Raw genomic sequence first — 12,477 nt, forward strand, 5'->3', positions numbered from 1 at the left:
TGGAGCAACCTCCCCTAGTGGAAGGTGTCCCTGCCCATGGCAGGGGCTTGGAACTGGATGAGCTTTAAGGTCCCTTCCAGCCCAAACCAGTTTGTGATTCTATGATACGACCTGGTTGGCTGTTTGCTGAGCAGAGTATTTCCTGTGAACATTGGCTGTGGTCAACAATGTGTTTCATTGGTAGAACAGTGTGTGGGATAAGGATAGATGCTTTCTGCAGCAAGGAAAAGAAAGGCTATTTGGAATTCAGCTTTCCAGTTAACTGTTTCTTTGTGTCTGGTTGTTGTTGTTACCTCCATGGTGTCTTTTCAGCTCTAGAACTTACTCCCTTTGTCTTGATCTAGATTAATGCCTTTCACCATTTGATGAAAGGAGCCTCAGGCAAATGGGAGGAGAGGCAAGATTGGAAGCAATGGGATGGGTGATTACTAAATGGTCTTGGATTTATTGGGCTCCAGTTCTGTCTTCTCTTTCTGTAGACGGCAGCAGCTTCTGTTCAGCAGCTCTGGCTGGGCCCAGAAAAAACTGCAGTGAGACTCTGCAGGCAAATACTGTCATCTGTCTTGGAAGAGAGGTGTTTATGCATAACTGTTAAAACCAGAAGATGCCAAACCTGTGGTTCTTGGTCTCACCAAACTCCTCTGATATTGCTAACATGTACTAGAACAAAGGCTGAGTGTTTATGCTACATCTCTGATGACTGTGCTGGGTCTCTACTCACAACTTTCCAAAGTGGATCCACTTGATGGAGTGGTATGTTTGGACCCATAATGATGATTTGCATTAGTATTAGAAAAAACCCTACATGGTTATGCAGGAAAACATGCTTTCAGTGTTCAGCAGTATCATGTAATGGTAGTTTGAGCAGAAATCACCACAAAGTTAGGGGGTTTGTGTGGGTTTGGTTTGGGGGGGATTGTGTGGTTTTTATTGTTTTTCCCAATAAAAAATTGGGCTTGGGAGGGGGAATCTGACATGCTCAAATACAGAAGTAGTGTTAGGAACAGGCATTTATTTTACTGCAGTTGAAGAAATAAATTTTTTCCATTGCTGCTTTATAGAATTTATTTTTATCTCCAAGGCCTGACCTGAGAAAAGCTAAACTTCTATATTCAGTGTAAGAAGACATGCAGCATTTTCTTAATAGTGTATTCCTAATGTGCTTTCTAAGCAGATCATGGAAGCAAATGTATTCCTGCTGTTGTCTGTCGCCCCAAGTGTCTCATCTGTCCATTCCATGCACTCATGCATGCTTTCTTTCTTCCCTTTTTAATGAACAGTATGAGAGCAGAATGTACTGTCCAGCCTCTTGTCCATTTGGAGGTATAGAGCTGAAAAGAATCTCCTTTGCAAGGTATGCTAGCTGTGGAGAAGAAAGATCTTATAAAGACAAGGTTTGAAATGTATCCTTGGTGGTACTTTCTGGCTTATGTAGGTGAAACTTTTAAATATGTTCAACTTTGTCATCTGACTGTACAAACTTCTGTTCAACAATGAACAGCAGAAGTGAACCTTTGGAACTTAATGCTCATCTGGTAAAGTTTTGCAATTTCATAATCATATATTTGCTACCAGTCTGGTTTTCTTTCCCTTCTTTACTCATTTATTAATGGCATCTCTATTCTCCAAAGTTTTTTTTTCAATATCATTTGCTGCTGCATAATGAAAAGTGTTAAAAGTCAGCAAGCTTGTATTGAGAGAGACTCCTATCCACCTGCTTGGAGAGGGATCAGATTAGTGCAGGACTGAGTAGTAAGTCCCACATATGGGTGCTGGTTGTGGACTTGAATTTTGCAGCAGTGGGGTGGAAAGCCCCAGGCTGCAGTGCTGACACTTGGACATTGCAGTCAGGTCTGCTTATTCTTTTGAACAAAATTTCACAATTCTATAATTTTCCAAGTCATTGGCACAAGCATGGAAAATAGGCGGTATAATGTATTGTTAAATCAGCTTCAGTGGAAACTTCTCATCATGAAAATGTAATTGAAGCTATTCTTTCCATGGCAGCTAATGTCATAATGGCACCGTACTCCACTGGTGAGTGGAATCTCAAGATTCAGAACATGCTCTCTGTTCGTATCTTTGGGAAACGATCATAACTTCAGATAGAGCCATGCTTTAAAAAATGGATTTAACTCAGCATTATAGCATCACTACAGATGCAGAATAGTTTAATATGCAATGGGTAAAGCCACTTAATGTACTCTTCTTGTCTTCCTTGTTCAAGAGCATGCAAAAGGATATTGGAGTGACAAGTGAAAGTAAGGCAACCTACTTTGTTCTGGCCTGATTTGTCAGGGGCATGGGGATTGCATTGTTCGGTGGTCCTTTTGAGAAGAACACTTCCTCTGTGCTTCCTCTGACGTTACCAAAGTGGGCCCTGAAGGAGAAGTGCCCAGGTGGCTGTGAGCACATGAATCTCTTAACACTTCAGCACACTTGCACAGTAATTCCAGGCTTAGAAGTAGTAGAAGAATGTTCCTTCTTGAGGGGTTATTGGGAGGAATTAATCAAGAAGTTCTTATTGAAATGTCTGTGTTGTTAAAATCTCAATTCATTAAAATCAAACCTTTTTTTTTCAGGAAGGGGTTTGTTCTGAGACTCTGGTGTCACTTTTTGTCTTTTAAAAATCATTTTTACAGGAAAGGTTTTGACATTGTTGAAACATCTGCTTTGAACAGTTTCTTTTATAAGCTGTATTATTGGAGACACATAAATGGAAGCTTAAATTGAAAAAGATAAGACAAAATGAATAGGTGCAATGAGGAAAAAAAAGTTGAATTTTTCATTCTAATTTAAAAGAGGAAAATATTTTTCAAGTATCACATTCACATCGCCTGGATGAGTGTTTCTTGTTCTGTTCTAAAAAATGAAGGGATGGGAAAATATCTGGTTAAAAATAAGTGAACAGAGCAAAAGAACAGTTAATTTCTGCTCTTTGTAGAAAGACTTCAACTCCTGGTATCCTTACCTTAGCATATGATGTTATAGTATGCCTTTCTGAGGACCACAAGAAGAGTATTTGCCCTCACTGTGTTTCTGTTCATGTACAACTTTTAAAAGTGAATTCTCAAATAAAACTCCATGGGAATTCCAATTCAGTAAAGATTGTTGGTTCAGTACTAAGGATGGCTTGTTGCTACTTTGCAGTAAATCTGTATCTCTCATCCCATTTCAGATGCAGCTCTTGCACAAAGTGACAGATTACCATAGCAGGAGCCAGCCCCTAGATTAGATATGATACCATGAGGGCAAACTGGATTAATAAACAAGTCATCTGTAAATCAGCAAAACATGGTACAAGAAAGCATGGAATAACTACAGAAAGACACCAGTCTTCCTTAAATCTCTTGTATGATGTACGGAAGCAATTTTATTACATACATACACATACAAGACTTAGAGAATAAGCCTGAAAATCAGAGCTGGTGTAAACTAGTGCTGTGTCAGGGAGGTCTGGTAGAAGCGTGCTATTTCATAGCAGCTTTCAAAGAAGGACCTGCAGAAAAATGACCATAATATGGGAGTAACAGTCCTGGCTGCCTAAATTTGTTCCCTCTGCTGCTGGAGCAGGTAAAACCAGATGTAATATATGGACTGGTATGTCTGGGAGGCAGTTTTTTTTTAACACTTTAGTAATGTTCTCTCCAGGAGGGGTTCCCTTTAAAGGGGAAAAAAACCAAGGGGTGGGGGAAGAAGCTGAAAACCAAACTTGCAATAATTTCTTGTAACCTACGGCAGAGGCACTTGACAAGAAGTAACTTATTCCTTTATTGTGTGACAAAGAGAAAAAAACCCAATACTGCAGCTTTGCAGCAGAGTTCTTAACATGGTATTGTCATTCTCAAGCTATTTGTGTTCAGAGAGTTGGAGTCTCTGGCAAGCCCTCAGTGCTAGCAAGATACTTTCTGATAAAGAGTCTTTGCCTCTGTGTTGGACAGCAGTGTAATGATAATCTTCTTGCCTAGGAGAGGAAGCCTCTGTGATCAGCTGGTTGATGCATAGCTTCTAATTTGTCATGGATATTTCTGTGTTTTCAAGGAAATACTTAGATTGAAAGCTGGGAACAAACAAACTTAAAAGGCTGTAAATATATGTCAATGATGCTAAATACAGAGATGACAAGTGCCAAAATCTGATTTTGAAGTGTGACTTAATCAAGCTTTGCAGGATTATGTTGTGTATCTTTCTTCTACTGTTAGTCAAGAAGTTACAGCCAAGCCATAACTTCCTGCAAAGTTTGTAAGTATTGAGAATGGATTATCTAAGCAAATGGGGCACACATTTGCAGGAAAAACACCTTGTGAAGCAAAAGGAAAAAAAGATAAAATGAGTGATCAGCATCAATCAGACATTCAATGTCTGCCTTTTAGGAACATAATCTTCTATGCTCTTTAGGTGAATAGATTTGTTATTCCTTTTCTAGATGTCCCTTTTCACATCCAGGATGGTACTAACAGTGGGTGTGGACAGGTTGCTAACTGAATCATGGCCACCTTGTCAGTCAGACGCAGTCATGTGGATGCTGAAAGTCAATATCCTAATAGAAGCTGTGACATGAGGGCAATCTTTGTATAACTGGCAATCTTTGTATTACTTACTGGTTTGGTCACAGCAAATTTCCATTGATCCATGCCTTGGCAAATAGTTTTTCCCTATCACCAAACAGCTCTTGGATTTTCTTAGCCTTTTCTAGCCTTTGAGATTTATAGCTCAAAAACCTGATGGGGCAAGCACAGCCTGAGACCAAAGTCTCTCTGCTAAGCTTTCTTCTGGTACTTGCTTGGGAAGGTTTGATGGCACAGTAGCATGCTTTAACTCTTCTCCCCTCTCTGTGTGTGGCAGAAAGAGCCTTTCTACTTTTCATCTGGGCTAAAAAAAAAACCCCAGTTTTCTGCAGTTGGATTCAAGCAAAATCTTGCTGCAGCCATATCATTTAAACAGAGATCTGGATTTTTTCAGATGGATATCTAGAACTCTTAAACATCATCAGAAGATGCTGTTCCTGTAGTGAGGGGGCTCAGCTTGTACCTTATTCCACTGATTTAGTGAAGTGCTGGCAACAAGTGTGGCAATGTGCGTGCATGGAGTCAGCCTCAGGCTGAAGGGTAGAGAGCAAGTCAGGGCTTGTTTCATTTGAAGTGTTATGCCTCATCTTTCTAAATGAGCACTGTCACACAGAGTTACGAGGTTTTGTGCTTGTTCTAGTTTTCTTTAGCTGAAATAATATTAAGTCCCCAGTGTGAGTGCAATAATATCATTTGTGTTGAAACTAGAGAGTGGGAGCAGAGTGCTGTTTCATGAAAAGTTTAACACTTTGTCTTTTTGTCTGTTCTCTTGAAAACTCAAGTGCCTAACCCTGTCTTCTGAGGAAAGACACTGAGACAGGAACCAGCTTCCCACATGGTAGTAGCCCACTGGGAAAGGCCAGGTGCAAACATCCCTTTTAAAACTGGCCTTCCACACTACAGAGGTTTCCCTTTCTGGTTTGTGTCTCTCTGACCCTACAATCAGTATATGGACACTGCAGAAGAATCCCAGAAGAAATGTTATCTGCCTGCAGTTGCGCTGTGAGCACAAGAACCTCTTCCCAGCTAGTACTTCATGGAACCTGACATTTTTCCACAAAAAGCTTTAGTTTCAACAAATCAGCACTTTCCCACAGAGAAGTCTTTTGCTGAAGAAATTCCCCAAATATTTAGTTGTGGTTGTGGTAGCTCCTCAGTAGGGGGAGTTCTGGTATGCTTAGTTATAGGTTTGTGTCCAAGAATTTGAACAACATTAAGTGCTTCCATGAATGTGGTTGGTATATGAGGAAGACATAAAAGCCTCTGGGACTTCTGTTTTTCTTTAGACTTTGTCATCCCCTGCTCTTCTTTCTTTCTGCATGTTCAAGTTAAACAGATACTGTATATTAGTTTGTTCTGTTACTGTTTCCCTGTGGGAGGAATTATTCCAGTGCAAATACCTGTCATTGGACCTACTGGACCAAAGCAGAGAAAAAGTCTAATTGCCTTACATTCAACTCACATATTTGTTCTTCAAACATGTGGCCCCATTTAGTGTTGTCTCTGGAGTTATCTTAGAAGTTTATCCCATTTCTGTCTCTGCCCAAGAAGCAGATCACAAAAGCACTGCTTACTCCATTTAGAGTAAGAAATTAATTTGAGTTACATGGAAATAGAGGTTAAGACTCTAGTTAATGCCAAGAACTGAGAAGGCTTGGTCTTCACGTAACAAGCAGATTAGGATGCACTACTAACTGGGGTCTCTTCTTGGTGTAACTCCATTCTTTTTATTTTTCATTTTCTGCATTCTGCTCTTCATTAACAGCAATGCACAAAAAAAAATAAGAGGAATTTATTGTAGGGCTCTTTCTCTAGCACTATGTCCCTGCTTCTGAAAACAGGCCACTGCACAAGGCAGCTGCCAGCTCAGAGAATGGCTTTCACTGTCCCTCTACCTGATGCCAGTGCTCAGCTCTCCTCAGCCAGAGCTGCCCTCCTGTTCACTTCCCAGGCCTGATGTACAGTGAGAAGCATCAGTTTTCCATGTGGCATTTATTGCACCTCCATTTCTCCCCACCCATCCCCCTCTGCACTCTCTTCCCTTGCTCGTTGTTAGACATGATTACATGTTGTTTGGCCTCATTCCATTTAGGTTACTTTGCTGTATCATCTTGAATTTTGATCTCCCAAAGATCTCCTTGTTTGAATTAAATGATAGAGCAGGCAGAGTTCATTAAAATAAATATCAATGTAGAGTGAAACACAACCCTGAAGTAATCACAACTGGAATTTGGAAAGTGATTCTGAGTGTAAAGAAGCGTGTTCCATGCTCTCTGATACAGGCAGAAACAGGGGCTTGAAAACAGCCAGCTTTCCATGCTCTATTTAAACCTGTCAGCTCTCCAGACAAAGGCATGAGTGGTTATAGCAGGAGGAGAGAAAGCAGTTGGAAGGGGTATATGTGACCATATTACAGAACCTTCTGTCTGAGTTTCTCCCTTGATCCACAAAGCTGGAACATTTCTTCATGTTGTTGCTGCTGCTGCTGTTGTGTTTTTGTTGAGGCTAGTGTCAGAGGAAAGCCATGATTTAAACCTAGGAGTGGAAATACCTTATATAAAGCAAACTTTCTACACAGTTAAATGCAGTTGACTACCTCCTTCCATTTGCTCCCGTGTGTCTCAGTGTCCTATTTCTTTAGTCTGTTTGTTTTCAGTATTTGTAATGTTCCATTTTATAGTATCTGTGGTTTTTCCTCCTCTGTCTTACAGACTCTTTGTTCCTCAGTTCAGCTTCAGTTCCTCAGGGCACTCAGAATATTACTACTAAAACTTTGCACTAAAAATAAAGGCTCAAATCTGCAGGGTGGTTTAGAAGTGTGAGGTTTTTGTACCTGTTAGACACTAGAGAGGGTGCAGCAGAAGAGGTTGCAAACATGTTGTACTCTTACATTCTGCCATAAGCATTTATTTGTGATGGTCAGAAATGGGATTCAAAAGGAGATGGTCCAGTTCTGCAGCTCATGATGTTCATTGATTAATTTGTTTCAGCAACTCCTCCCTTGCAGCATCTATAAAGCTACAAATATAGTGTATAAACCAAGTAAAAAGTATTCCCTGGTCACCATGGTGGAACACAAAATCTGAAGATGTGAAAACACATTTCTAGTCCTCTGCAGAGGTATCCTGTTGACAGATCTGATGTTTCCATGATTTTTGCTATTGCAAATTGGAGCCTGGAGCAATTAATTATACATGACTCAAGTGTTACAGAAGCAGGTCTTGTATGAGCAACTGTGTGTACATCTCCTGATGGTGCAGTTATTTTTATGTCTCTTTAGAACATCCTTCAGTTTGGTCTGTCTCTAGAATTTAACTCTGTAGAGTGCATAGGAGTAGTTGTGCATGCTGCAAATTCCTGTTTTTAAGGGATAACCATGGGTTAAAAGTCTTGCCCTGGTATGAGAGGTGAGAGGAGAAGTGTGTTTTCAAGTATTCGCTGGAATGTGCTGTCTGGAATCAAAAGGGCTGAGATACCTGAAGGGAGAACCAAGGTTAGAGACTGTGGGAACAACTGGGCTTTACCTTCTAAATTACTCCAGGAGGGCTAATTTGTAATCATGTAAAAGAAGGACCCTTCTGAGGAAGGGCCAGGGTTAAGGTTACAAACAGGAGGGGATGGATGCCAACAATGTGCTGGAGGAAATGGCAGCTGTTAGAGAGACCAGGCTGCTTCCCTGTTGGAGCTCCTGCCAGGAGAGACCTGGACATGCTGGCTCAGGCCTTCCACCTCTTACAGACCAATGACCAACAGGCCCTGCTTTGTCTCAGCAAAGACACCTTGCCTAACTGGGATTCTTGCCAGCTTGCCTCAGCCTCTCTTAAAGAGGGCAGGCCTTAGAGTGCGTTTACAATGTTCAGTTTCCTCTTTGCTGGGAGTTTCCATCACAGGAGCTCTTTCTCGGTCCTGCAGCCAGACAAAAGCTTTGACTAGCACAGCAACTGTGTAGGAATTAGTCCCTTAGGCAGGTTGTGACTTCTAAAGCCAGCAATAAAAGCATTGCCACAGCGAAAAACTCCCTTGAGAGGAAAGAGCTTGGTGTTCACAGGCCCACAAAGTCAACAAAGACTCAGGACTATCCAGGGGTTACACTAACCAAGAGATTGTTCAAATGGAAATGGCAAAACCCTGTGAGCCCAACTCAGCTATGCCAGTTGTAAAGAGAAGTGTAGTGTGGTCAGAAGTGTGCTGCCTTTTCTGCACATGAGATTAAATACAAGGGCAAATAAGGCCTTGCTGTTGAGAGATGGGATGTAATTTATTGAGAATGTGAGAGGTAATGTGCAGGGAATTTTCTGTGTGGCAATCCATCTGGAATTAAATCTCGTGAATACCTCAATCCTGTGGTCCAGTAGAGCATGCAGGATTTTGCCCTGTACAGCTGGATCTTTCCAGTGTGTCAAAAACTTCTCTGGACAATGCTAATAGCTCATACATTGACCTGTTGTGGGATTCCCCATATGGGTGTTGGAGACCTACCTCACCTACCATGTGATCAGGTAGGACTATGTAAGTGATGTGTTATGTTCTTCAGTTGGAGGACACTTGATGAGGTACTGATCTGTGCTTTCTTGTGCTTACCATCCACTGCCTCCTGCACTGAGGGACCAGCCTCCTCCATTGCACTGGTTTCTGTATCACAGTGACAGGGTTTGTTTGATTCAGTGCAAAACTGTGAGGTTAAGGGGGAGCTGTGGATAAATGTCACTGGAGTTTCTAATCGTTAATTTTTGGATCATTACCTTTGCACTGTAACCCTTGGGAGACAAGGTCGCCTGCTCCATGGGCTGGGAAGGTGCTTTTGCAAATAAGTGTGTTTGTTCAGTGTTGCTGATCCCTGCTGATCCGTTATAAATGCTGCATTAGTTATTGTATCCACACGTCATGTACAGTCATGTGATGCTTGAGGCCTGAAATGCATTTAGCAAGTCAGAAGAGATAAGGCAGGCTCCAATCTGGCTTTCTTCCCTTAGGTTTGCAGAATGTGTTTGCAGATGTGTTGATCTTTAGGAGCCTGGCAGGGAAGGAGGGGGTGTTTTCTTCAATTTCCTATTCCAGTATCAGAAGTAAATGAGAAACTGAGGTTGTCTTTAACGCTTCTTGGTACCTGTGAAAACATTCGTCTCGCATCCTAAGCCATGCTGTCTCAGTTTTGCATCAATAATGATTTTCAGCCTTGAAGTGGATATGACTACAGTCATTTCACCTGGCTTTGCACAGAGCTAATGGGCTGAACTGGGTCTGTTTCAATATTGCTTATTGCAGCAGATATGTTTAAGTAGCTCATCTGATCGCTATACCAGTGTGATCAGCATGTTGTCTAGGAAACTTTCAGGTTCTCTCTCATGTGATGCTTTGGTTCAGCATCACATGCACAGCTTTTCCTCTTTTGTTTGATAATCATTTTACCTCCCAGAGTTTGAATCCACTGAAGTTCATAGGTGCAACTTACGAATGCATCTAAGTGTTACTGAGGATAAGGAATCCATAGGAGCCATTGAATCTCCAAGGATGTGTCCAAGCTTTGCCAGCCACTAGGGCAGAGAGCAAGGAATTAGAGTAAAATACCAAGGCCAGATATCTATGCCTGGCTCCTCAGGCCCAAAGTTGAGCAAATTTTGCTTCCCTTGGATGGGGACAGGACCAGCCTGTTACTTGTATAGTGTGCTGAGCTTTGGTGAGTTTCTTGAAGTTGCTTAGTACTCTAGTTAGTAGTTGCTATGTCCACCTGTGTATGACAGGTATGTGCAATTGCATCTCTTCTCTCCAGAGGCTATGTAATATTGGTTACAAGTGTAAAAATTTCCTTTCCACAGCCCAGTACTAAGAGTCCCTTTATTTTCTGTTCTTCCAGGCCAGTAGCTTTATAGTGCCACCAAAGCATAGAACATAGGTGGGGGGAACTGCAATATGAGATTTTTGTCCTTCTTCACCAAGGTATTTAGTTGTACATTCTCCATTTGTAAGTTCTTTTGTGAGTGTTTAATTGGAGCTTGTTGCTGCTACCAGATTAGGGTAAGGTGGCTTTGTACACAGAGTTAAGAGCTCCCCCTGCACATCCTCTTACTGGTTTGGCCTCTTCCCACCCCCCCCGCAGCCCTCCTGCAGGACATCTGAGGAGCTGGTGCAACAACCAAGTCTCATCTGCACCTCAGCTGTGCCCTGGGAGCACGAAATGTCTGACCTGCTCAGCCCACTTTGTTCTTCAACAGTAAATTAAAGGTCTTCATTAGCTTATTTGATAGTTGAATAAAATGCTTTGAAACACTGGCACATTAACTGCAATCAAGTTTTGAAAGGTCTCTGGTTGCTGGAAGGAAATTAGTTTGATAAATCACTCTTTTCAATTAAACAAATGGGTAATTTTTCAGAAGGCAGCCCAGGAGCTATCATTTGGGAAACTGTCTATTTTTTCCTTTTTTTGTTTTGTTGTTTTTTTGGGGGAGGGGTGTTCATATTTTACACAAGAAGAGGCTGATTGTCACTGAAGTGTGAGATAGCAGCTTGCAAACCTGTCCTGTCTGCCTCAGACCTCATAGAGGTCTCATGACCAAGCAGTGGCCTCTGAATTGTACTTCCAAAGTGATGCTAACCAATGGTGTGACCTTGGTTCACTGCCTTCCTTTCTGTGCCTTTGTTTACCTCTTTGTCTAAAGAAGTATTGCCCTCCCTGGATCAGAAAGGCCTGTTTAACTTAAGCAAGGAGTTCCAGGATGATTACAGTTACTTAGTAACTTTCATCTCTGAGTAAACTGGTGAAGGCTGTTAAGAAACATTATGGCTTCCCTTTTGGTCAAAACCAGCATCTGACCTGAAGATGCCTCTGTTCCTCAAAGCTTTAAACACAGCTTGCATTCCAAAAGTACTCTCTGAGTTTAGAAGCTGGAGCAGATTGCGGTGTCCCCTTATGTACTGAGTCTCAAAGGGACCCCAGAAGTGCACATTGACCCTGGTTTCACACCAGAGCTGCAGACGTGCTAAGAACTTCATATGCTCAGTCTACTGCAGAGAAGCAAATGCCAGTATAAACAACTGTGACACTGGATTCATCTTGCCTTGGGCATATTTATCCAGGGTACTGCCATTATGTCATTCACATTAGGACTTGTACTATCTGCTGTTTTAGATCTTAGAAGCTGTTACAAGCCCTAGTCAGGTCAAGACGCTGTTGAACTTCAGATGTTTCTGAAAGAAGAGCAAAATTCTGTCAACAGCAGAGTGCTGTTAGGTTTGCAGCAGTGCAATGTCATGTAAGTCATGTGACATAATTTAATCTGTTTTTTTAAAATGAGGTTTTATTGCCAAAAATTTAAATCCTTCATGTTAAAATCCATCTGTAAAAGGCTACCAGAGCTTCATCTTTGAGAACTAAGTATGGTAATTTGGGGCGTTTTTTTTATGGTATCAGAAGAGGCCACAAATGATTTAAGAACTTCCTTCCACCATCTAAATAAAATAATACTGACACATCCTGCTGTAGTTGGGAGTAACTGCATAAAACATGATGACTCACGTGATTAGAAATTCTCCTTTACTTTTCCGCTCTGTACAGAGCTGATCTTCATGAACTCTTCATCACAGTGCGTAATTGCATTCTTTTTACGTAAGCTCTTTCTACATATGTTAAATGTCTGTTTCCTGTAAGACTGATTGTTGCAAACAGTTGGGTTCCTGCAGTGTGCTTTGTGAGAAATTCTGCATTCAGTCCAAATTCAGTCTCCCAAAGGACTGCTGGTGGCATCTGCCTGGCTCTACCTTGGTTGCTGCCAAGACTGTTTTGTGGAAAAACTAGAGGAGTTCTGAGGAGCTTGCTTCCAGATATACATGCCCCTGGGCAAACAGGAGATGGCTCTTGACCTGCTCACCGGTAAGAAAGGCCTTGTGATTATGAGTGGAAGCTGATATATCT

This window comes from Melopsittacus undulatus, chromosome 13 (genome assembly GCF_012275295.1).
Source record: "Melopsittacus undulatus isolate bMelUnd1 chromosome 13, bMelUnd1.mat.Z, whole genome shotgun sequence".
Taxonomy (NCBI): domain Eukaryota; kingdom Metazoa; phylum Chordata; class Aves; order Psittaciformes; family Psittaculidae; genus Melopsittacus; species Melopsittacus undulatus.